Raw genomic sequence first — 26,441 nt, 5'->3', positions numbered from 1 at the left:
CCCCAAACAACCCAAAGAAATCTTTTCTGTGATAGGTGCCTAGAAAGAGGAAAAATGCACACTCCAAAATATTGCACCACCACTCAGCAAAGGGCAAGAGAAAACCATCCCACTATTTCCAGTCTCCTGACTGTAAATCCAGCCTATCCCGCCCCCCCCCAAATGACTGCAGTATTTTATCTACAAGGTTCCAATGCCTTGTTTAGTTCATTTGGTTTGGTTGTGGTTTGTTGGGGGGGGGGGGGGTTCGATTGCATCTGACAAAAATCATAAACCTTTTAGCTGCTGAACATTTCCTGCGCTGTAGCGCTGCTCGCAGCATTCCCGGGAAGGTTCATCTTTTGTGATAAACAAAGAGTTGGGGGAGGCAGATGGAAGCAGCCGCCCAGCCCTGCTCTCCCATCCCCTTCTGCATCCAGGGGAAGGGAAAAGTCCCTTGCAGGGTGTGACCTTGAGGAGGATGCTCCGTTTGCAGATTCTCGGGAAAGCCAAGTTGCACCCTCTGCTCCGGACGGCTCCTTCACTCTCTGCTTTTGCATTCTGATCAGCTTTGCAGGGCGGCGGGGCCGGACGCTCAGCACCAAGCCACAGGCGAAAGTGTAACTTTGTGTTCCTCAGCTGGGGGAAAACACTGGGAATACAAATTGGAGCCCAAATCGTTTCCTGGCGTTATGTCACTGTAAATTTAAATGGCCCTGGCATTGTGAAGCTCTCTCATTTATTTTGAAAGCCAAAAAGATTTATTCTACCCAGAAGTCATTCAAAGTAGGATGGAGAACAAGCAGGACTTGGTTTGCTGTTTTCCTAACAACAACTAAAGTCAGAGCTGCTTTTTTGCTAAGTTGCAGAGGGGTTTAGGGCACTTTCACTTCTCTTCCAAAATAATCTCACTTTTTTCTGTGTTTCAGGAAGCTGTCCTACACATCTTCTTCTGACATAACTCCTGGTACTCTGATGGGCCATTTACTTATTATTATTACCCCACCTGGGTTTTAAATAGCAGCAGGTTTTAAGTAGCAGCATCCGTGTGTTTCTTGCACATGCCAAACATGAATGTCCATTCACAGGAATTCAGAAGATCTGGGCAATTTTGGGTCAATCACCTGGTCACAGACAAAGTGTTCCTGTTGAGGACTGTTCTGAGACACAAGTAAATACTTAGCATTAACCTCCTACCTTCTAGAGGTGGAAAAACCATCTGGGGAGGGAGAAATGACCCAAAGACGACGAACAGACCTGCCAGGAAGCTGAGCTTATTGCTCATGTTCCTGGCTGGCAGCCCCATCTCCTTACCACTACTCAAGCTCTACATTTTTGCAGGGTATGCAACTGGCATATGGAATTTTTAAAAGCAATTTTGTAAAGATGGGCTTCTATTTCTGTTCATGCCATAGCTTTTAATCCTGAGGCAGAAACAACCAATGCCTGAGTTTTGCATGCATGCATATGCATTACCTGGAAAAGGCAGGCGAATGTCAGTTTTGGGTTTCTACCAAAATCTTTCCTTAGCTGAGTTTTTCTCAGGAACTGGAGAACAGACAGAAGCAGAGCCCTTAAAATATGTTTTCAGGATTTAAAATGCAAACTGCACCCTTCCTCCCTTCCCCACATATACTGGGGGTGAAATTGAACGCACTGGGTAACTCTCGGATCACTCCTAGCTGGAGTGCAAAGTGGCCAAGGAGGACATCGTACCACCGAGGCGAATACCCAGTCTGGGTACCAGCTCTTTGTTGGATAAAAACCACAGAGGGAGGTTGCAGCAAAATAAAAGAAGGGACAAGAAATATTCCTGATTGACCTGCTATCATTTGAATACATGGGCTCAGCCTTATGCCGTGCAGAAAGGCTCCAGCCCCTAGGCCAGCGCTGGATATTAACTACGCAGAAGAGATTTCAAGCTCTGCCTTCAGGGTTGGTGCTGGATTCCCTTTTGTCATATATTCATATCTCCTTTGTATGCAACCCATTAGGCTGCGCACAGGGTGTCAGGTGTATGAACGCAGCCCCACACACATTGCACCCACACAGGCGTGCAGCATCCCTGCATTTCCGTGGATGCTCAGCAGTTAGGCAGGGATGCCTGTTGTTGGACTCCGTTATATATGGCTGAGATATTCGGCCAGCACCGCGACCATCTGATTCACTTGTTTACTGCCCACTCCAATGGGAACGGGCCCTAAAATCTGGGAAAGCTGTAAAGAGCACACATTCGATGAACTAAGAAGATGGATGTTTGTTCATATGTGCTCTTTTAGATGTTTATTGGCCTAACTGGCTTTTCATTAACTCAAGAGCTCTGCTATTTATTTTAATATTCCAAACATTTATGACCTTGTAGCTATATCATCTGATTCGTTCTATATATATGTTCTAGGTCATCAACAGTTTGTTTTCTTTTTCCTAATGCTGGCTTTTAAAACTATTTGATCAGGTCATACAAATTCTTACCGAGGAATTCTGAAAAACCTTCAAGGCTTGATCTTTTCTGGACTCAGACACCTCATTGAAATTCAGGTTTGCATATTCGAGTGTAGAAATCAGATTTATTGAAATAGTGCACAATAAAAAAGATGTTTTCCCCTTTCTTTAAACAAAGGAGTAGCTGGCAAAAAGTTGCTGGCTCTATTTGTATGTTTAGAATGTCATGGTTCACTTCTATGGGGTTTTAGTCCAGTTTTACTAAACTCTGGTGTGTGGACAAAGTTTGTCCTTCAGATACAGAGGGGAGAAAGAGTGTAAAGGGGGGAAAACAAATAATTCACTTTTTGCGAGTGAACTTCTCTTTTCCTTTACTATTTACTCTGACTCCAATCAAGCCCTTATTTCTTAACCTTTTAGAGGTTTATATCATCAAGATAGAAAGAAGTATTAAAAGCATGGATAATTATCACTTTTCCATTTGCATCCTCTTTAGAAGCTTTCAGCCTTTGGTTTGCACACCCCAGAGATACTGGTGTGGTCCGTGTCTCCCACCCAGTCCTGGACCCATGGAAGCTGGTTTAGCTCCGCAGACCTCACTGAGTATCTACACCTACTTAGGTGAGTTTTTTTATCTTGTCCTCAAGTTTGCTATAACTATGATCCCAGCTAAGTGACAGCAAGGTGAAAAGTGAATAATACTGTTTTCAGTGCTGACTGCATTGAGTCCATTGTTCTGAGAGTTCGTGAGCCATGGGCATGGGCAACACTGCATCACTCAGGATCTGGCTCTGCTAATACACAAGTGAATTACCACACACACAGAGAATACCAGAATCTGATGGGAAGAAAAGGTCCAAGAATGAAATCAGGGCATAAAATAATGAGCTTTCTGCTGGACTAGAACTGTCATGTCATGGGAAAGGAGCAAAGTGAAGAGGCTGAAAATTCACCTCCTCTCCCATCCTCAGAAGGGTGGCAGGGACATGCAGGGATACAGAGCTCAGGCTGTCCCAGCTAGACCTAATACAGACCTTCAGGCACGGAAAACACCCTTCAGACCTCTGACATCTCTGATTCTCTTCTCACAATCTTCGGCCTCTCTTCTTTATTTGAGGAAGAGAAAAATCCACTTGGCATTTGCAAATGGCTGTGATTCAGTGCAGTGAAGGGTCTCTACCACCAGCAGCCTCTCCAAGCCTTGGGAACTCCTTGTGCCATAATGAAACCACGTCTGTTGCCAAGTGGAGAGTCAGTGAAGGATGGATGAGTGGGGAGATGCTTTCTCAGGCAGGCTGGGCTCTACTGCTTCATGAGTTTCACATCTATGTGCTGCGCCAATTGGGGTGTGCATCGGTCCAGTCGTCTGCCCCAGATAGTGTGGTTCTTGGGCAGGTGAGGGGTGGATCAGGGTAGCATGAGGACCATTGGGCAGTGGATCAGCTGTTAGAGAATGAGGGCAATGATCCTTTTTCAGCAGCATCTCACAAAAACCAGTGTCACAAATGGTGCCCTGGTTCCAACAAGAGGATACCTGGGGCTTGGGAAAGCCCAGAGAAGTGGATGTAAAGGCAAACAGTGAATCTCATCACCAATTCATGGTAACAAGAGCCTACAGAAGTAGCACTCAACAAATTTCTCCAAGCTCTTAGAGCATCTTAAGAGCAGATCACTGTATCACTTGTTTTATGAGTCTACGGAGGATCCGACTGGATAAGAAATGCACATATTTAAGTTTATGGAAAGCAAAACTGAACACTTGGTGCCAGCTATGGACATGCTTAGTTCTTCACGTTATAAGGAATATTTCTACCCTACAGGGCATTCTGACTGACCAAACCGGAATGAGTTGTGTAATTATTTAATCGCTATAGCAGGATGATACCTGTTATTAATACTATGAATAATAAACAATGTCTAAAACTATAAACCTCGAAGAACAAAGTCAGACAGATGCATGGCAAGAAAAAGAGTGATGTAAAAATGCATGTGTCTCTAGTAAAGATGAAACAGTGGCACAGTAGGAGTAAGGGAAGTGGAAATATTGGGGAAATAACAGTATGGTCCCTGTCTTGTGCTGAATCTGCACAAACACACACCTTATGAATGGTCTCAGTCCCGAGGACTTAAAATTCATGGCTTAGGCTGAGTGAGAAAATGCCTTTACGATGTCTGGCTCTCTCTCCTGTCTCTCTGAGGGATGATCTTCAGGTGTAAAAATAGCCAAGCCAGTGGATTTTATTATCTCCAGCTGGATTTTCACCTCCATGCCCATCAAGAACAGCTTTCTCACAGAAAGGGATTGCAGAGAGAGAGGGGGCAAGGACTGCCAGAAAGAAGTAAAAGAGGAGCAGAAACCAACACAAGGGAAAGAAAGAGGCCAAAAAGAGAAAGAAGCAGGACAAGGTCTCTGCTCGTCTGTTTTTTGAGGGAGAATGAAGAGATGCTTTAGGAGGACCTGCAAGGTATAGAGGGACAGGATGGGAGAAGCCCAGCAGGGTAAGAGACAGAGCTGAAACTGATAAAGGAAGGTTTCAGTGCCAAATAGGGTGACATTCAGATAATTTTTCCCTGCTGCCACTCTGCTGAGTCTAGACCTGACATCTCTGCGGGCAGGTCCTACACAGGCTCCCTGCCCTGGTCACCTCCCCAGCTGCCCCTTTCTCTCACATCTGTGTGCAGAGCAAGAGGAGGGACAACATTTTTTGTGTTTTATTTTTATGTAACAAAAGAGTGACCTGGATAAAAAACCACTCAAGATCTCTTAAGTCCCCCTCAACCCATCTCCACTCCAAGAAAAACTCTTTTGCCTTTGCATATTACCATCTCCACAGATAGAGAAGTGGAGGTCCCCACGGTGCTGGAGAGTCTGGTGTGGAGCCCCATCCACCTCCCCACCACCCCACACCACCTCCACCTCTGGAGGCAACAAGCCACATCTCTAGCAGCAAAGCCAGGGAAAGTGCTTTAACCCTGCAGAATTTCCCTGAATGCCTTGGGAGAGGGTGGGAAATCTATAGGGAGGGGGAAAAAGAGGGTACTGCTACTAAAAATAACAACAACAACAACAACAATAATATTAATAGAACCCAAACACAGAACTCCACATGAATGAACTCTTCCAAGGTCACCTGGCATGGAGGCGGGTGGGACAATTTCCTCCCTGCATCCTGTCCTCTAATGAAAGATGCACTTTAATGTGCTGATTACATTTGCACCAAGTTCTTTTAAGTGCAAAACAAATGCAGAAACTCCAGAGATTTGCTGCTGCTGAAAAAAAATAAATAAATCTGTACTAAATAATTATCATAAAGCATCCATTTGTGTATGTAATTCTTGCCAGGCTTACAAATTAATAATATTAACAGATCTCATGTTGTAGGTTCGGGGCATTGGGTTTACACCTCAACCATAATTTCATCAAAATTGTCCAGCAAAATACATACTTTTTAATTCTAGTGTGTCGGTGATGACACAAGGAGAAAGAGGAAATAAATCTCACGGGGACAGTGTGGACACGAGGGCCTGTTTGTTCTGAAAAGAACTGGCAAAAGAAGAAGAAAAGAAACAGATCGCTGCTGTACATTAATTGTGCAAGGGATGCAAAATGGCTGAAAACAGAGGAATGGTATTTATAAAGCTGCCTAGTTTTCAAAAGATCAAAGGCAGAGGTAGAGAAATAAGCCACCGGACGTGTCTAATTGCAAAGTGTATATGGTAAAATAAAAAATGAATCTCTGGCTGTTTCACTTGCTCCCTGCCTTCTGCAGAGCGCTGGGTCTGCTGCGCAAGCGGTGGCGGGGAATGGCCACGGTGATGCTGCAGCGCTGCCTGCGCGGTGCTGCCCGCTGCGCCAGCGCGTCGCCCAGCGAGGGCAAACGCGGAGCCTTTGGAGGAGAGAGCTCGGAGCAGGTCACCGGGCCGCTGGCCGTGACACCCGGGGTGGCACTCTGGGGACACGCCAGCTCGTTGCCACTCGATGCTCGCTCAGAGGAAAAAAACCTCTGGGATGCAAATGCCCGAGTGTGTTTTTACAGGCGATGGGGAGAGGCCGGATTCCCTTGCACGTCTGCCCCCTCCCCAAACGCCCGACGGCCGGGTGGGCTCTGCAGTTTGTCCACCCCAAGCTGCAGCCACCCTCCCTCCAAATCCCCCTGGAGCTGTCCCCACCGCCCGGGACAGGGCAGAGGCCACCAGCAGGAGGGGGGATGTGCAGGCTGGCAAGGGGACAGGGGAGGGCAGGGCGGGCAGGGTGGGCAGGGCAGGCAGGGCAGGCGTAGGGACAACCAGGGCAGGGACAGGCAGGACAAGGACACTAACAGGCAGGACAGGGACAGGCCGAGCAAGGGCAGGGCAGGGATGAGCAGAGCAGAGCAGGGGCAGGCAGGGCAGGAATAGGCAGGGCAGGCGTATGTAGAGCAAAGGCAGGGAAGGACAGGCAGGGCAGGAGCACGCAGGGCAGGCAGGAGTAGGCAGGGTAGGGGCAGGCAGGGCAGGGACAGACAGAGCAGGAATAGGCAGGGACAGGCAGGGCAGGGACAGGCAGAGCAGGAATAGGCAGGGACAGGCAGGGCAGGAATAGGCAGGGACAGGCAGGGCAGGAGCATGCAGGGCAGGCAGGAATAGGCAGGGACAGGCAGGGATGGCTTCCAGGTAGCCAGGGAAGGGGGGAGTGCCTCTCTGCCAGGATTTTGGGAGCCAGGCCATGTCCTGGGCCAGCGGTGGCAGGCAGTGGCTCTCTCCCGGGAGGGCTGCTCGCAGCCTGGGGAGGGGACGAGGGGACCCCCGGGGGAAGGAGACCCCCTGTGCCTCCCCCCCCCCCCCCCCCCCGCCCCTGCTGCTGCAAAGGGCCGAGGAAGCGCCTGCCCTCTGCGGGAGGTCCCCGGGGCTGGGGGGGCTGTAGCCGGAGGGTCCCCCTGGCCCCACACCTCGGGGCAGGCAGGGAGCCGAGGCAGGAGGCTCAAAAGAGCAATTTCACAATCGTGTATTGAAATTAGGCTGGGCGGAATTGCATTTCCCTGTCCCTTTAATCCAATAAGTCAGAACTTCTTAACTGATTAATTACAAAATTAATGAGTAAAATGGCAGGGTTTCAGTGAGGCACGATGGTAAGGGTTTGCTGTTTGTTTTTTTTTTAATGTTGTGCTCTTTAAAAAGACTGATGGAAGTAAAGTTACCTCAAAGCATCAGGGTGCTTTGATGCCTATAATAGCAATTTAGTTATTACATTAATAGATTTCTCCTTTATTTTTAACTAGGCATTGTTAAATATGTTCTTGTTTTGTCTGCACGAGGAATATTTGAGCTTGCATTTATTCATTATACGAATTCTCCCCGCACAAAGAATTATTTGGCGTTATTCCTCCACCTGAAAACTCGGCATTAAACTGAGATTATCAGCGCCTTTGGTGGGGAGCGCAGGACTGACACAGCGCCGTAACCGTGCCTCACCCGGCGTTACCCCAGCCAGCCCTTCAGCAGCAGAGGTGGTGTTTACAAACACACTCTTCCCTCTAGAAACTACTGCATCAAAGAGCACAACCAACCCCCGAGACTGAAACCTCTACCCAGAATCCCAAATAGATGGAACTGATGGTTGGAGGTAGCACCAAAGCGTCAGGTCAATGCACACTAAACCCATGTACCACCCACCCACACCCTGCCCCCCCCCCCCCCAAAAAAAAAAAAAAAACTCTGCTGGAGAAAATACAGATCTGATGCTGCAGCAGCAAAGATACAGTAGTTTTACTCTCTCATAATGAACTCTGAGGTGCCTTCATTTCAGTGGATTGTCATGCTTGTCACAGAGGAATCAAAGGCAGAGCTGTCTGGCAGAGTGGTATTTGCAGCTATCTGCACTTGATTTCTCCCCGTGCAAGCCCCGGCGCAGGATGCTGCAGCTCAGGGGCTGCAGCAGCGGCTTGCAGTGGCGCCGGGTACCTCGGGGCAAATGCTGCCGGGCTGTTGACAGGCTGCTGAATTTGTTTGGAAAGCTCTCTTTAATCAAACAGGCTCCTGCCTCCATTAAAGACTAATATTTTTAGGGCAAATATTTAAGGAGAGGTGAAACTTGAGGTGGGTGGGAGATCTTTTTTCCTTCTTAAAGCACTCCTGGTAAATAAAGGAAGAGGAAAAGGGGACGGCAGTGATGCCCAGCAAAACACAAATGTGTGTTTGTCCCCTCAGCAGTTGCTTGGCGAGTGGAGCATCAGGAGCAGGAAGGTGCCTTTCCCCATTACTGGGACCCTCATTAGAGAGATGGGCTGATTTGGTGAGGGAAGGTGGGAAACCCACGATGGCAATACTTCCCACCCCCGCCCCATTCCTTAGAGTAAAACAATCTCTCCAAAGCCCCCACAGCCAGAAGCATATTCCTAGGGATGGCTTGAGGTAAATCTATTCCCTAACAGGGGGAATTTTTTTTTTCTGTATGTTTTTTTCTAGGAAAAAGGACTTCCCACAGCCTATGTGGTGGCACTACCTAATGCCATGCTGCTCTCCCGAACACAGAGCTGAGTACTGAAGTCACCTCCTGGAAGGGGTGCAGGGTTGGAGGGGGAGGGGGTGCAAGGATGCCCCCACTGCAGAGCAGCAGCCTGGCTTGGGCTCAGCCCCGGCTGTCCCCTGCTCAGTCACTGCTCCAAGGTAGAGGAATGACCATGCTAATGCCACTGCTCAACTTCCGAGGGGAAACTGAGGGCTACAACACCAAAATTACACATGAATCGGGAAGACGTGGCTGCAGAGACCTCCAACACGAGAGGTGTCCCCGCCTGTACGGACAGATGGACAGCAGCACAGACATACCGGCTCGGTACCCACGGGAGCTACAGGAATTTAAAGATATATTCTGCAAAATATCTCCATAAACTAGATATATATTGCACGCAGTAAATAAGCCATGCAAGTTGTACAAACACAGCTGGAAAGATTTGGAGCATGCAGGGCGTTACAAGCACACATGGTGCGTAAACACACATGCAGCCTGGCCGTATAAATATATGTGCCGCCCCAATTATATATGCATTAGAGAGAGAGAGATACATAAATAAACCCCTGTGCATTCAGTATAGCCACGCAAACGGAGCTATAAAGCTTTCCCTGACAAGTGGGCAGCATTGTACGCGTGGGAGATGGGCTGCAGCTGAGCCCACCCGTGCCGTGGGGGCATTTGCTCCCGTTTTGCCTTCCCCGAGGCAGATCCACGTGCAGCCATGGGGCTGCCCAAGCAGGTGGTGGGGAGTGGGGCAGGGGTACGGGGCCAGGCGGATCAGGGGCTGTGCCAAGGTACGGGGGGAGGTCTGAGCACCCCCATTCTGTACCCCCCAGCTGGAATAAACATCCATGGCTGGACTTGGGGGGGGGGGGGAGGGTATCAAGGGAAAGCAAAACCAGAGGGATGGGGGGTGGGGTGGGTGGGTAATTATGGGGTGTCCTTGGATGGGGGGGGGAGTCAACACCAGCCAGAGATGTCCCCAGAGAGGGGGACAGCCCTCACACCCTCTGCCCGGCATCCAGGGCCCATTCACAGCCAGAGCCCCCTCCCGCAGCCCTCGATGCAGGCAGAGCCTGCACCCGGTTTTCCAGAGCCATTTACCAATATTTTGCAGAAACCCCATTAAATAAGTGGCGAGCGGTATTTAAACATAGCGCTGTAATTATTAATTCCCCCCACATCCCCCCCACCCCCCCTTGAATGCGAGGGTTTAATTGGCTCCAAGACGAGGAAGCTACAAGCAGTGTTATAAAATGAACTGACCCCGCAAAATGATGCAACATCTGGAGGCAGGGCAGCCAGGGAGGCAAGAGCATCTCTGCGGAGCATCCGTATGTGCAGCCTGCGCTGATGGGAAGGGCCCTACCGAGCCGCATCCCGGCTTCTGCCTCGTAAATCCCGGGCAGCCTTCGGAAGCCTCCAAGTGTGGTAAGAAAGAGAAGCCCCTTGGTGCTTACCTGCCCGCCGCGAGGCACGTCCCCTCACCACCTGCAGAAGAGGAGCCCTCTCCTTTCAAACAGCCCTAAAAAATTTCCCCTAAGTCCACCCAGGCGATTATTTTTTTAGAGCTAATCAAGGAAATAAAGTTAAAGAGGAGGAGAGCTCCTCTTGTTTGGGGTCTGATTTGGGGGAAGGAGGGGGTGGGGGGAGTTAAAGAGACCAGTTGCTGCCCACTGCTTTGACCAGTGAGGGATTCAACCCTTATTACCATTTTGTTTTTGTCCAGATTTGAAAGTAGGGCCCCCTGCATTCAAATCATCGCCCTCCATCGTTATTGTAAAGGACAGGCCTTAGTGGGCCCCCTTTGGATTGTCCTCCATTAACAATCCCTTCTTTTGTGGAGGTGTTTCTTTTTCTATTCACACACATTGCTGATGGTACTTCAGGCCCAGCTCTTAAAGAAACTGTTTGCAAAATTATACCTTTCCGCACGCTACTCCACAAGGAAGCGCGGAACTGTAGTTAGGAAAACATTATTGAGGCTTGTAATTTAATTAAAAATGTTAAAGCTGGCAAAGGGGAAGGGAGAAAAGGAAAAAGAGCATAAGAGTGCAAAAGTAGCAGCCGGGTTTAGTTTATTTTTCACCTCTGCAGCAGCACAACGCTGACCATGCAGGGCTGGGGCATGTGGGGCAGTACCCGCGCTCCTGCCTGCGCACACATGGCATCCGCGCCCGCCTGCACGGCAGCACACGCTGCCCACGGCCGTACGTGTGCCTGCGCTCCTGGGCCAAGGCACAGATGAGGCATCCAAATACCCTTCAGCAAATTATGTTGTTAAAATGGGAATGCAACCTTGGATGCGCGTGGACAGACCCTGAGGGGCACGGCCATGCAGCGGGCACCTGCAGCTGCCCAGTGCTCCGGGCAAGGCTCTCAGCTGGGGTAGATGTGGGGGCGGTGCACATGTGCACGCCGTCGGTCTCCTCCTAAGAACCTCTTGCTTTAAGGGTTTAGGCTGAAATAAAGATGGAGGAGCCGCATCCTGCTCAGCATCCTCGCTATCAGAACAGCTCAGAAGCACGTCTGCAGCAAGGACGCCCTTCCTTTGGTTATTGTTGTTTTCCCCATCACTAACAGATCTGTAAATGTTCAAAGAGCAACACGACTTTAAAAAAAAATAATAATAATTCAGCTGGCAAAGCAGGGCAGAGCCTGACCTCCGGCTCCATGGATGAGTGCTTCACTGGGACCCCCGCTGAGCCAATGTGGACCTTCAACATCAACTCAGAAATTGGTGTGATTTGCCTGGGAAACCAGCAGTCATAGAGCAACTGGCCTTGACAAGATGAAGAGGAAATGTATAGAAGACGTTTAATGGGTCGCAAAAGGAGGAGGGGGGGAGAAACCCAGCCTGGAGAGCTGCATTTTATGTCTGGAGGGGCTCTTCTGCAGGAAGGAAAGGAGAAGGCCTGGGGGGGGAGACTTTCCCAAGTTGGGCTTAATTTCCCAGCCATCAGAAGCCACCCAGGAATGCTCTGCCCTGCAAAAGGTTATTTCCCTGTCCCTGGCTGGGACTCAGGCCTGGGCTGGGCTTCCAATAAAAACGGTGATTTCTTTAATGTCAGTGAATAGCTGAAGGCAGGCTGGCTGGCGAGGCTTTGTACATAGACGCACTGGGCTTGGATTATGCACGCCTAATCGCCTAATTTTCTTCGAGTGATCTGGATGCCGTACTCTTGGGCTGTGGAACATTTTATAAATAGCTGTGCTTGGAGTTAATATGATTTACTGGAGAAAGACCGGTTAAGCAATTCCCCACCTAAGTAGAGCAGTAATGAACAGGCTCTGGAGAAGATGCTTTCCCCACCGGCCTCAAGAGGGGGTGGGCAGGGAAGCAGGGATGCAGAGGGGTGATGTTTATTTGTGTGCGTGCACAGAGTGTCATTGATTTTTAATTGTATTAAAAGAATTGCAGTAGCCACAAGCTGCCTCTAGGACTGGACTTTTCCCTCAAATATGTACAGCAAAGACTTGGCCTCCCCCTCATGCTCACGCTTGCAGCCACCACAAAATCCCAGTGCAGGAGCGAGTGGAGACAGCAGAGCCCTGACCCCGCTGTGCACTCCTTCCCCTTCCTCTTCCCTTTTCCCTTCCTCAGCCCTTTCCTCTTCCCCTTCCAGGAAGCCAAACCAAACCAGGAGGTGCCTGCACTGCCCCGATCCCTGCTCCTCCTGGCTGGGGAGCCTCAATCTCCGGGGGGTGCCAGCACAGCCGGGCTGACCCCTGAGGGACAGGAGCATCCCTGGGCCTCTCTCCCTCCACAGGCAGGGGACAGTGGCTCCAGCCTTGGTCAGGGGAGTCAGCAGTGCCTGGAGAGCCAGGGGAGCCAGGGGTGCTGAGGGCAGGGACCCCCGCCACCACCGCTGAAGCCCTGAGCCAAGACCTTAACCAAAGACATCCCAATTTCAGAGAGAGCGGCAGTGGGGGCTTACACACAGGGACCTCTTTCCTCCCCATTCTCAGACAAAACCCACCTTGGGACAATGTCCTGGGGCTTGGGGGAGCACTTCTGGAATCAGGGGTGCTCCCTGGGGAAGGAGGGGGTGAGCAGTGGGTTAGAGGTGCTCCAAGCAACCTTCTTCACTTAGGAAATGGAAAGAGGAGAAAATACATAAGCTTCAAAGCAAAAGGTGGTGGTAGTATGGGGAAATGGTGAAAAGCCTGCCCAAGGCAGCAGCAGCCAGTGGAGGCTGGAGATGGGGCTGAGGCAGTGGGGCTGAGTTCCCCAGCCCAAGCTGGCAGGGAGCAGGCAGTGAGCTGTGGCCAGGGGCAGCACTTCTGGGGGGACACAGTGGCACGTTGCTCACATCCCACCCAAAAGGTAGGAGACACCTCGCTCCATGCAGAGATGGGGAGAGGGTTCCCCATCCCTGCTGGGATGCACCCCTCATCCCAGTTGTCCCACCTCAGCCAGGGAGGGGCTGTGTCCCCCCCTTGTGCCCAGATGGGGTGACCCCCAGGGCAGCCCCCGCTCTGCCCATGTTGGAGATGCCGGTCCCCACTCCCAGCCCCGCTAGCACAAACGCAGTGTCCATACTGCACCACAGGCACACAATAACCAGGAGCCCTCCCCAAGCTCAGCAGCTCCCGGCCTTTGGCCGTGCCTTCACGAGGTGACTGGGAAAAATTAGGTTGGAAACCATCCTGGTGATTGATACAACCAAATAAACATCTCTAGGGAAAGGGGGGAAGAAAAAAAAAAACTTTCTCCAGCGTGGAGCACTGAGAGGGGAAGCAGGTAATTAGCTATGTGATGGAGCAATCCTCTCCTGCAGAGGAAATTCTTGACACCAGAATTCTGCCCTGTGAAACCATGTGTGACCCAAGTGAGGAATTGGTGGGGTTTTTTTTTTACTTCCCCTTTTTAAAATTAAGATCATTATATGTTTTTTAAATGTCAAGCCCAGGAACAAGTGGAGGGGGTGGGGGTTGGGGAGCTGCGGGCATTCTTCACTTCAGAAGCTTGAATGTTTCAAAGTTGCTGCTGTGCTGTTAGCTGACGGCTATTGTGTGTGTTTAAGGCTAGGGGGGGCCATGAGGAGGGGGCTCGGACCCCCCGTTGGTGTGGATTTGCTGTCCAAAGACCGTTAGAAAGAGGCAAGAATGAATGAGATTGAATGGAATTGTAATGCACAAGGCCCTCCTCCTTTCTCAAGGAGCTGGGAGGCCAGGAAAGCGAGTCGTGGGGAGAGCAAGCAGCTTCCCTCCACATAGGAAGAGGCTTTGCAAATCAGCAAATTGTATATTTCTAGGGGAAGAGGGGAGGGACGGGGGGTATTTATTTTTTTTTTATTACAGATCGGGGGGGGGGGGGGGGGGGAAGAGCCCTGCAGCAGCCATGAAGACCAAAAGGAGACAGAGAGAGAAAAAGAGGGAGAGGAGACTTGATAGAAAAATCTGATTCCCAAACCTCTTGTAAGTGTAATTACTTTCTAAGAAAATGAATTGCTTTCTAAGAAAAAGAAAAAAAAATGTAGAAGAATGCCTGAAATTATAGCAGGGACCAAATTCTGTTAATCTCTTTCCTACGCAGCAAGATTTCTGGGGCAGAAACCAGAGGCCTAGAATCTGCAGAACCTTTATCTGAGGTTGGAAAGAGATCGGAGCTTCATTTTACAGAGATTTTGCTTTCTCCTCCAGCCTGCGGGTCAGCTCCGAGGCGATGCTCGGGATGGCGACGGGGGCAGCGGCTGCTGAGAGCCGCTCCGGTACCTGGGCCGCATCCTGGTGGCAAACAAACAGACAAAGGCTGTTTTGTTATTGACTTATTCAGCAGAAATGAGGAGGGTGATGAAATTTTTCGGGTGTTTTGTGAGCGCTCTGCAGTGTGTGTGTGTGTATGCGTGTGTGTGTGTACGTGTGTGTCACGTTGGCCGGGACGGGGCTAAGCGCACGTTTTTCTAGGGTTTGTTTTGCCGCAGTTGATTTCAGGTTCAATCTTGTGTATTTTTCTAATGTGGTCATCTACGCATGGCGGAGTCGGGGTTTGGAAATGGAAGGAAAGTGGAGGCATGTTGCTTGTCTCTGGGATTTCTTTGTTCGGGGAACAGTAGGTGGTAGGTTTAAAAAGGCAGAGAGCGAAAGAGGGGGAGAAGAAGAAAGAAATGAAAAAGAGAGGGGAAAAAAATGGCCCTTTGCAAATCATCTGACTATTTTCTTCTGGGATGTAGAAATGCTGCATTAGAGATTAAGGAAGGGCCATGCTTAAGACAAAATGTCTCACTGGAAATGTTAATAAAATAGCAGCCAAAGCCCAGCCTGCCTTTAAAGCCTGGAACTGAGGGGGAAGCTGGGGGGGGGGGGGGGGGGGGAAGGTATTTAATGGCAAACTTTCGAGGGGCTGAGCTGTTGGTGGGGTTTGTTTTAAAGGAGAAATAAAGCCCCCCGCCGCCAGCCCGCCGAGCAGCGCTGCCCCACCGCCGGGTGACACGGCTCAGCACGGGCACGGGGCTTGGCTCCGACGGGGGGTTAAAATACCCCGTCCCCGCTTCGCTGCGGGGGGGGCATAAACTGAACCCCATGGGTCCTCGCGGAGCGCTGGGGGGGGAGGCGGGTGAGGGAGCGCGCTGTGCCCGCACAGACAGACCGGCCTGCCCCGCAGGGCCCCTCAGCTGAGCGCAGGCCCGTCTGGAGGGGGGCACGAAGGGCCCCCCCCCCCGCCTGCCCGGCTCCATGGGGAGGCACGGCCGCCGCGCCCCCGCCCCAAGCCGGGCGCCCCCGCGCCGCGCTGCCGCCGTCCCGCTCCTTCAATACCATGGACAGCGAAGCCGGGGCCGGGCCGGGCCGGGGGGAGGCCGGGGAGAGGCCAGGGGTAAGGCCGGGCTGGGCCGGGGGCAAGGCCGGGGGTAAGGCCGGGGAGAGGCCGGGGGTAAGGCCAGGCCCGGGGCTAAGGTCGGGGGTAAGGCCGGGCTGGGGCCGGGCCGGGCCGGGGAGAGGCCGGGGCCAAGGCCGGGGGTAAGGCCGGCCCGGGCCAGGGTTAAGGCCGGGGGTAAGGCCGGTCCAGTCCGGGGCTGAGGCCGTGTCGGGGTCGGGGGGAGGCTGCCATGCACAGCCCGGGGCCCCCGGAGCTTCCCCCGGCCCAGCGCAGGCCTGGCAGGCCGCAGCCCCGGGGCTGGGTGCGGAGGCCAGGCTGAGCCTGACCCGGGGCTGGGGGGGGGGGGGGCGTGCAGGCGGTCAGCCCTGGGGATAAGAAGAGCGGTTTCCTCCCTGTTAATTTGTTTAGGTTGTTTTCTTTTAAATCGATAAAAGATTGAGAGCCTTGGTCTGTTGGAGTAAATAGGTCAATATAGAACAGGCTCTAAATAAGCAGATATTTTTTTTTTTTTAAGTTTCAGAAGACGAAAAGTGAAGGGAAAATTCCCTTCACTGCGTAATGTCAAATACTTGACTGTCCCTGGTTTGGTGCTTATGTCATGAACTGCAGCATTATAAAAGAGGAAGATAAAAATGCACACAAATAGGGACAGAGGCTTGCAGCACTGTGGCTGCCTCTTAAATATGGCTTTTGAGCGCGGAAGGTGATATTTCACCTCTCTGCAGAGTAATTTTGCTCATTCATCGGTAGCCAAACATGGCCCACCAGCTTTTTACGAGATGCTATTTGGAGGCAGCTTCCCCCTCGGAGCCTGGTCTGGCGTGGCACGGCTCTCAGAAGGGGAGACGCTGTCCCCAAAACAATTGTTTTGATATAGTGTGGAAGGGACTAGATCTCTCTTCCAGCAATTACCCAGCTGTCCTGGAAATGCTCATGCTGCTGGGGCAGGGAGAGACTTCCAGAGCTGTAGCAAGATGCCTTCCATCAAAACAATTGTATCCTGCCTCCCCCCGCCTCACCCCATTCCTAAGAAGAAGGAAAATACCACAGTGCTTGGAAATACACACAGGCAAATAAATCCTTGCCTGAAAGCTGTTCTAACAAATACGCATAGCACTGCTGGCCATAAAAGTTACTCTAGATGGGGAATAAGGATGTGTAGAAACCCACTGACCTACACCTCCCATCACAAAAACCAATGTGAGTGTGTGAGCACATACTCCTTTTTTTTTTCTTTTTTTTTTTTTTTCGGGGGGGGGGCATTTGGAGGGAGAGGGTTGGATAATTAGCAGTGAAGAAGCAGCTTGCTTACCGAAAAATTAAATGCACGTAAGGCTTCTAAGCAAGACCTCTCCTAGCTGGACATAGCCTGCTTGTTGCTAAACACATTTTCTCTCCCCAGAGATGAAATTCGGCGACCCTAGATAAATAAACAAATCACAGTGCCCATTTCCATTGTAACAGCCACCCTGTGATGAGATCTGTAAGTTTAATGGACAAGAGCCACAGCAAACCCATGTCTGACTGCTCTCCAGCTCGCAAAATGGATGTGGTGGAAGGATGTAGTGAGACATCAGCTAAACTGCAAGCGCAGGATGCCCGAGAGGGATGGCACGGTGAGGAGAGCTGCCTGGATGCCACGGCATAGGTTAGAGCAGGTTGAGGGTAGCAGATCTATAGGTGCTTTCAGCATTTTCCAGGTGGAAGTCTTAACGTAGAGAAAAAAAAAATACTCTTTTGATTTGTCACTTTGAAGTCAAAGCCATCTCCTTTCAGGTCCTTGCTCCTGTGAGTCTGTGCTCATGTAATATTAAGAAAAATCTAGCATTAAACCCCAAAATATAAAATTCATATTGTATATTTAAAGGGAACCTCTTACTTTATATAACTCAGGACACATTGTCTCTTCTTGGAGAGAACGGGGGTGAAATCCTACACATTCCTTAAAAAAAAAAAGAAAACATATTTTAAAATTACATCCATGTCAGCTTTAAAGAAAATTATCGCTGATGTCTTTTTGAGCTTGGAAATATAACTGTAGGATGCAGCTTTTCCCCTCCCCCTCTGCCCCTCCACCCCCTCCCTTCCCAACCAAAAAAAAAAAAAAAAAAAAAGAGAGAAAAAAAAAAGAAAAAGCAACAGAATATATAAAGCTCCTCTGATTAACAGTTTAGGTGCAGAACCCTATTTATAGGGTACGCGCTCTCCTATAACGCCTCGATCCTCCAGCCTGCAGTGGTACATTATTGATGCAGCTGCAAGTGCTCAAAGCTTAAACAATATTTTTTCCGAAAGCCCCAGCAGCCCGCCCGGGAGGAAGGTGGGGACGGGCTGGCGATGGAGTCCTGAATGTTACTCCTCCAGTTTCAAGGACATCTTGCTGATGAGGATTTGGTTAATGGAGGAGAACTTATGTCCTAGCGGTGACGTCATTGGGTCCCAATGTAATCCTCTTGTGCTGAACCCAATCAGCAGATGTGCTGAGAGCCGGGATGCGGAGAAGAAGCTCTAATCCCTTAGACTGGATGAGATCAGCTGAAACAGCCAGGACTAGACCCCAAACCCCTCTGCTAGGAAGATCAAGAGAAAAGGGATAAATTGAGAGAGACGCCTCATAACCCCTTTAAAGAGCTTTGGAGAAGAGAAGAGAAAGATGGGTGGTGCACCAAGTTCATCTTGCTTTTAAAGCCTAGCGGGAGCCTGGTTTTCACTCTGATGAGGTCCTTCTGCATTGTTCCAGGGCAGGAGGAGAGAGAAGGAAAAAAAAAAAAAAAAAAAAAAAAGGAAAAAAAAAAAGAGAGGAAAAAAAAGTCTGAAATTCAAAGATAATGAGAGACTAGGCGCCTTTCTTATTCATCTCCAGCTTGCCTACACAAAAACAAGCGTCCTGAGCCACGGGAGGGCGTTTGCACTGGATCTGAGCGAGGCAGCAGAGTTTGTGCCGCCGGAGCCGAGCGCTGCTTCCACTGGAGTGGGTAAATCTGCTAAGAGCTAGGCTTGCCGAGCTGTAATTACGGGGTTTGGGCGACAATGGTGGGAGAGCGACCCAGCTCTATTGCTAACTTGGAAGAGCATCAGGATTTTTTTCTCCCCTTGTGCAAGCGACCTTAATGGGCTTGTGATGCTTTTTTTTTTTTTTCTTTTTTCTTTTTTCTTTTTTGGACAAAAAGGAAGGGGAGGAAGGGGAGGGGGTGAGGATTTTTCAGACGCGGTATCTAGAGAGAGAAATCGTCCTAAATTCATAAGGCGCCTCTAAGTCCGACGGCGATCAGCGAAACCGGTTGAATTGCTTTACCCCATTTCAATCCCTCCCAATATTTTATTTTTGCATATATATATATTTTATTATTTATTTTTTTTTTTAAGTGGAGCGATTATTGTGCCGAACCGCGGCGGAGCGGAAAGCTGAGAAACGCGTGTTTAACCTCCGCCGGTTTCCCTTCAGGAGGAGAGAAACCGGCTCCTTTGCCTTGCGAGCAAGGAGAAACACCCGAGCGGGATTTTCCTTTTGCTCCGGGGAGGGAGCGGGGTCCCTGCGCCCCCCGCAGCCCCCCGCCGGCTGCCTGGGGCTCGGACGGCGGCGGCCCGGCGGGGGGACCCGCTCCCGCAGCCCGGAGCCGGGGGGCTGCGAAGCATCTGCGGGCGCTTTGCGGCGGCTCCTGCCTCCGCGCCGGGACCGGCAGCGGCAGCGGAGGTTTGTTGCGAGCTGTCCTCGGCGCTATCGGCTTTTATTACTACCTTTACGATTATTATCTTGATTATCGTTATTAGTTATTTATTTACTATTAATATTATTATTCTCAGCCGCATTTTTATCGCTGGTAGGGCCGGCTCGGGGGGTCGCTCTGCCCCCGGGGCCGTTCCGCGCCCAGCGCTCAGCATCTGCCCGGGTGCGATGCAGCGGGGCGGCTGGCGGAGCCTGGGGGGTGTTGCTGACCCTGGCAGGGCGAGGAGGGGGGCGACGGCAGCGGCACCCAGCCGCAAGCAACCCCCCCACCCCCCCACCTCCCCCCGCACACCCCACCCCCCCGACCCCCCCCCTCCGCCGCCTCCGGCCCCGCCGCGCCTCCGCGGCCGCCCCGGCGGAGGGGGGCCCCGGGCGGCGGGGCGAGGGGGGGGGGGGGGGGGGTCGGGGAAGGGGGGCCACGGCGATCCCGGCGGGGTGGACCCTGCACTGACAGCCTCTCTCTCTCTTTCTCTCTCCCCCCCTCTCTCCCGCAAGCCCCGCTCGCCGCCTGCCCCGTTCCGAGCGGGGACAGCCCGAGCCCCTCTCTGCGTGTTCACAGCGGACCTTGATTTAATGTCCATACAATTAAGGCACGCGGTGAATGCCAAGAGAGGAGCCTCACAGCTTCATTTTCATGGAAATTGGGGACATAAACCCTCTAATTACACTTAACAACAGCCACGGAGCGATCTATGGAGCATCCTCGGCCTTTTGACAAATAGGAGTAACAATGCCGGCAGCCCGGCCGGGCAGCTGTCTCCTCGCATTACCGGGGGCAGGGGGGGAGGCGGGAGGGCGGCCCTGCTCCGGCCCCGCCGGGGCTGCGGGGGCTCCCGCCCCACAAAGGGCCGGGGGAGCGGCAGGACAATGCGGGCAGGGCTGGGGGGCGCGGGCAGCGCGCGCTCCGGCGGTGGGGCGGGGGCGGGGGGCAAGCGGCCCCTCGCTGCAGAGCGGGGGACCCCCCTCCAGCGCAAGGGACACCCCTCCGTCCCAGCGCTTCGACAGGAGCTCCCCAAAAAACCCACCCCTTCGGAAGTTTTATGGGAGGGGGGGTGCTTTTAGCTTTATTTTTTTCACTTGCTTTTTTTTTTTTTTTTTTTTTTTTTTTTTTAGTTTTTTCTTTCATTATTTTGGCCGTTGCCCCCCTGCAGCCCCGCTCCCATATCCCTGCACCGCTCCTGCCCTGCGCGGGGCCTCGGCCATGCAGCCCCTGCTGCGCTGCGGAGCCGCAACACGGGTCCACGGTCCTGTCCTGCCCGCCCGCCCCCCCTCAGAGCCCCTCGGCGACTCAACTCTTCACCGAACTAAATTACGAGCCTCCTTTTTTCCAAAAGCCGGATGGGTCCAGCAGGGCGAGGGGGTGCAGTACCGCAGCCACCCCAGTGCCACTCCTGGCCCCAGCACTGCAGCCCGCAAGGTGGGACGCCCCCCCTTTTGCAGTCTCCAGCAAGACTGCAGTCGCCCACGTCGGTTCTTAGGTTAGGTTTTAGACCTCAATAAATCTCTGTTGTAAGACTCGTGTTTTCAGCTTCCTAAAGACATGCCGAGCCCCAAGTCTGAGCCTTCTGAGAGCTGTGCTTGGGCAAGGGAAGATTTAATTATTTGGCTGCAAAAAGCCCTATAGCTGGATTCAGCCGCATACACACAACTCTCTGCACCCCCTCCCCTCTTCATCTCTGCTCCACTTTTATCAGCATTGCGTCTGTCCAAGGAACCAAGTCCACAGACATCTCCATCCTCCATCCCTGCAGTGCTTGACGTGGGACAACGACCTTGTCTGCAACGGAGATGTCAGTAGCAGAACACTTTCCTTGTTTAGGAGAGGGGGAAAAGAAAAGCCTTACTGTACTTTGTGGGATTACTTGATTTCATGCTCGCCTGTGAAAAGCAGGCGCTTTTAGGTAGGGCTCCTGGGGGAAGCATTACAAGGAAAGGGAAGAAGCAGAGGACGCGGGCCTCGGAGGACAGCAGCGGTGTTGAGGAAGGTAGCTGCCCCCGCTCTCGAGGCTGTTTTGCAGCAGAGGCGTCGCACAACCAAGTGGTTGCAAACGGGTCATGCCTCCAACCCTGGCAAGAGGCAGGAGTGAGGAAGCACGCGATGCCCATACGGCTACATCAAGCGGTGCAGCAACCCATTCCTCCTGTGGACCTGATCCTGAGCGTTGCTCCAGCAAGGCCAGGTACCGTGTAACTGCAGAAGCTCACAGGGCAAGAGACTGCAAGGTGCAGGAGGGCTCAGCTTCATCAGGAGGGCTCTAGAGGCACAGAGATCCTTAAAAGAAGCTGGATTTTTTCCCCTCCCTCTTTCCCAGTAGATCAGCGCAAGTACCAAGGTGTCGGAGACCCACTTGCTCCCACGTCCATCAAGCGCTGCGAGGTCACAGGACACATTTTGACCTCATTTGCCCCCACCGTAAGTCAGGGGCTATGCAGTGACTGGATTCACTGCTGGGGGAAGGGACACCCATACCACCCTGATCTCTTCCACGCAACCCTGCAGGGGCAGATATCCAGCCACGGGGCAGTTTTGCTCTTGAACGAGTCCAAGGTTCTTTGCAAAGCAGGTAGTGAGGGATGAGAAGCCAAGTGCAGGGAGTCAGACCCCAGTAAACCTAAAACTGGCACTGAGAGACAGAAGGGAGCAAGTCACTCCAAGGTAATCTACAGCGCAGCAGGAAAGCTGCTGGCTTCCTCCAGGGACCAAGAGGCCAAGGACAGCTCTGAAGGAACGCAGGTAACTGGGGGCTGCGTGGGGCCCCATGGACCGGACTGGGCCAGGTCCCCAGATTGGGGCACGACGGGGATTGAGAATCAAGATCGATTGTGCCAAGATGGCACAAGGCAGATGCTCATCCTGGACCAGACCCCTCTCCAGGTCTGCAGGGGAGGGAGTCGCACAGACTCCTCAGCAAGCAGGACTGCCTCGATGCTCAAATGTCCTCTCCTCCCTTGGGCTTCCCATGTGCCCCCTTCTTCTTAGCCAAGATGGGATTTAGGAGGTTAGACCACTTAGACATAACCCTCTTCCCCCACACAAAGCCCCCTCCGAGGCCATCATGTGTATTGCTCCAGTGTGGCAATAGCACTCCCCATCCCCAGGCTGCAGCTGGGGGTCAGCACAACTGCCCCAAACGTGCTCCCCGCTGCGCGTGCACAAGCCGATGGCTGCAGCATGGCGAAGGGGGGCTGGCTCACACCCACCCCACCAAGCACGGTCATGCGCTGCGGGGCTGCTGCACTGCAACAAGCCTTTCACGGCAGTCTGAAATCAAGGGAGACAAGAGCACGAGCCAGCAAGAGTCAGAGCAGCTACGGCTGGCAGATGGGAAAGCAAGAAAGGCTGGTGATGGAGCCAGCCACGGCTTCACTTTGCACGTATTCTGCTGGTGTACTGACCCCCCTTTGTTTGGGTAAGTCAAGGCTCAGTCGCCTGGGAGCAGAGGGTTCCTGCAGAGGGGGCTGTGGATGTCCATAAAGCTGCCCCCCACCTCCCCCATCGTGTGCTCTGCTCAGCGGTGTGATCCCACGGTCTCAGGGATATGGTCCCACTTTGCTGTCAGAGATCCCAGAGATCTCCTTAGCCTGATCCTACAGCGATTCCTGGCTGGCTTGGCTCAGGGTTCAGCTGGGGGCACCTCCTCCAGGAGGTCACACATCCTGCAGGCTGGTTAGATGACAAAAGCCCCCAGAGCAACACCACTAGTCACACAGCAAAGACAGCGCTGACGCCAAGTCACCCCCGGTTCCAGGCAGCCCCTCCTTCAGAAGGAGGGTTTATCCAAGATCTGACGTACCCCTGTGCCAGCCTCAGCTTTAGCCAAGTCCAGTTTCCTGATGGAAAAGCCTTGGGGAATATGAGCTTGTCTTTGCAACGGTGGGGCTGGATCAGGCCAGTCCATGATGGAGTCACCACAGAGGAGAAATCACCACCTTATTTCCCCTGTACTGTTCCTCCACACTCAGGAGAGCTACACAGCTTCCGCTCCCCGGGGAAAAGCACAGCTGGGTCCAAGATGGGGCAAGAAGGAAGATTTACCCCAGGCCCCTAAGCACCCCTTCCCTGTAGATGTACACAAAGCACCAGTCTCCACTCCTCATTCCTAAGACAATCGCACAGGGAATGGCTTTGCATATGATGGCCTCACCCTATACAAGTCCTGACATCAGTCATTAAGGACAGGTTAAAAAAAAATACCTTTGGATCTTTGCTCTCAGATCACCCCACGGCAGATGGAGCCATCTTGTCGTCCCACTGTGTGTGCCAGGGAGGCCTCAGGTTTGACCTGCATCGAGAAATACAGGGACTGCTTGCAAATAGGATAAGGAGAAACAAATCTGGGCAGAGGCCCGATCTTAAATGAAGGTTTTATGACATGGGTGGGTAAACCTAAGAAAGAAAGAGGTTAGGGGAAAGAGGGTAAATCAAGCACATGGAAGGCTGCTGTAAGGGTAGGGAACCACCCTATTTCCGTAGGTGTGTAGGTAGTACCAGGCCTGACCTGCAGCAGGGATGATGCAGGTACTAGGAAAAGAGTTTTCTGGTGGAAAGGACAGGGAAGCACGGGAACAACCTGAAGGAGGAGAAATTCCTGCCTACAGAAGATAGTGGAGAAGCACCTAGCAGGAGTCCCAAGGCAGCACTGGTCCCTCCAGCCTTGTGCAGAAGGTGGCATCACACATCTATTTCCCCTGGAAGGATGAATAAGCCCCCAGCCACCTTCACATCTTTTCCTAAGCCCAAAGGGTTTGTCTGTGTCACCACAGAGAACTGGAAAGGTACCACCACTCGAGTGGCGATGACCAAATGCATTGTCTGTGAAAGCTCAGGCTTGCCATCCTCATATAAGAGCAAGGTTGAGGCATCCCAATAGAAGTGATTAAATTCAAGGTGTCACTTTCTTCTGGAAAGACAGAAATGGGATGTACCTTCATCAATCCTATGGAAGTAATCCTGTTTAGGATTACTTCATCACACAGTTTGTCCCAAGCCAGCTCAACACCAATTGAGAGCATTACCAAGGTATAATACCCCCAGGTGACATCCCAGAGGGACTACTATTTTCTTTCACCTCCTAATAGCTTCCTTTCCATGTACTGCACACCTTCCTGGGTATGTCTGCAGAAACAGAGGGAAAACAGCAATCATCTGATGTGTGTAGGATTATATATATATATATATATATATATATACACATCTTTATATATATATATCTTTATATATATATATATATATGTAATACAGCTGTATCTGCAGCTTTCTTGTCCCCTGAAAAGGACGTGCCCAGGGCACTTGCAAAGCTGGACAGGGAAGGACTCAAAGCCCTCGCTCAAGGACCTCAGACTCTGCCCTACCCTCCAGGCAGGTGAGAGGAGATTTTTTTAGGCGATCAGAACGATTCACCTCTCCCGCAGCGCAGCTTCCCCAACCTGGGCTGCCAGGGTTTCGACACCAGGAGGCCAAGGGACCCTGAAGGTGACAGCCTCCCCCACTGCAGGGCTTGCCTGTGCTTTAGAGCAGCCTTCCCCTGCAGTTTGCAGAGCGGCTGTAGGGCTGCGAGAGCAGCCGCTTCGTTTCCTCAGGGCACCCATAACCCCCTACCCCCCGCCAGCTGCCGCCCCGCTGCAGTGGGCAATACCTGCTTCAACTTCTATCGCCTTTATTACAAAAAGAAAACCAAGATAAAACCAGTTCCTGCAGAAGCAGAGAAAACAACAGCGGGACAAAGCCACCCTCTCTCTTGCAAAGGGCCGGGTGACCGCAGGATGGCACCAGTGCCACCCTCCCGGGGGACATCGCCCCTGTGCCAGGAGCTGCCCCCGGGGCGCCCCCAGCCCCTGGGGATGCGCTACCAGCGCGGTGGCCACCCGGGCGGTGCTTCTGCCGCTCCACCGCCCAGGAATGATCCCGTATCCTGGATGTACGCAGCCACCGACTGTGGCTTGAATTAAATTTCATTCGGAATCGAGGCGGCAATTCTGCCTCCTCCTGCCAGCCCAGTCCTGCTTTCTCAGCGGCGAGAGCCACCGCTCTGCTCTGGCATTCACAGCGACAGCCACAGGCGATGCTCTACCAGATTCTTTCACCCTCGCCTTTCTAGTCCATCCTCCCCATCCCCTATCGGCTTTGCTACTCTGCCTCAGTTCTGAAACCCTCCCGGTCTTACCGAGGAAAAGAGCCAGGCCACCCCGATAGCCAGCCCATTAGCCAGCCAAGTAGCCAGCCCTGCAGCCAGCCCATTAGCCAGCCAAGTAGCCAGCGCGATAGCCAGCCCATTAGCCAGCCCATTAGCCATCCAAGTAGCCAGCCCGATAGCCAGCCCATTAGCCAGCCAAGTAGCCAGCGCGATAGCCAGCCCATTAGCCAGCCCATTAGCCATCCAAGTAGCCAGCCCGATAGCCAGCCTGATAGCCAGCCCTGCAGCCAACCCAATAGCCATCCAAGTAGCCAGCCCGATAGCCAGCCCTGCAGCCAGCCCGACAGCCCGCCCTGAAGCCAGCCCCGCAGCCCCCACAGCCAGCCCTTTTGCCTCCTGGTGCCCAGTGTCCCCCCGGAAGGTGCCAGCCGCGCTGGGCTCTCCCTGGCCGGCACGGCTGGCGCTGAGCACGAGGTGGCGCTCGCTCTCCACCTTAGCCAGGGGCTGCGGGACCCTGCGGGACCCTGCGGGGAAACGAGCTGCGAGGCACGAGCAGGGCAGGCGTGAACTGCTCCTCTGTGCGGAGGATACGCGCCCCGGTTCCTTCCCTGCGTGCCCTGCCCCCTCCGAACACCCAGAACACCAGCCGTGCTCATGCTCGGGTCCTGTATCTTGCAGGCAGGAGAGGGGATGCCGGGGCTGTGGGTTCCGCGGAGGCGCGGGATGACGGCCCAGTGCCCGTGTCTACAGTGCCGAGGCTGGAAGCATGCGGGGAACGCGGCCCTTCCCGCGGGCCTGCCAGTTAGCGCTGCGATGAACAGACCAGCTGAAGGTTACCGTCTCCTC

The 26,441-nt window shown here is 52.5% G+C and overlaps 2 long non-coding RNA genes across 4 annotated transcripts in view; one reads left to right on the top strand and one right to left on the bottom strand.

Moving 5' to 3' along the window:
- LOC114012852 (uncharacterized) overlaps positions 1–10,332 on the bottom strand; it is a 189,345-nt gene extending 179,013 nt beyond the window's left edge. For 2 of the 3 annotated variants that reach the window (XR_003555566.2, XR_003555568.2), the window contains exon 1: positions 10,181–10,332. This is a non-coding gene — a long non-coding RNA (uncharacterized LOC114012852). The remainder of the gene's footprint in view (positions 1–10,180) is intronic. The other variant, XR_003555569.2, reaches the window with a different exon arrangement.
- Positions 10,333–17,899: 7,567 nt separating this feature from the next.
- Positions 17,900–20,976, top strand: LOC114012842 (uncharacterized). The gene is made up of 2 exons (XR_003555556.2): positions 17,900–18,709; positions 19,957–20,976. It is a non-coding gene; the product is annotated as an uncharacterized LOC114012842 (long non-coding RNA).
- The last annotated feature ends 5,465 nt before the right edge of the window (positions 20,977–26,441 follow it).

This window comes from Falco peregrinus, chromosome 9, assembly GCF_023634155.1.
Source record: "Falco peregrinus isolate bFalPer1 chromosome 9, bFalPer1.pri, whole genome shotgun sequence".
NCBI classification, from domain to species: Eukaryota; Metazoa; Chordata; class Aves; order Falconiformes; family Falconidae; genus Falco; species Falco peregrinus.
Note: the sequence above shows the minus strand (reverse complement) of the source record. Positions and strands in the feature narration are given on the sequence as shown.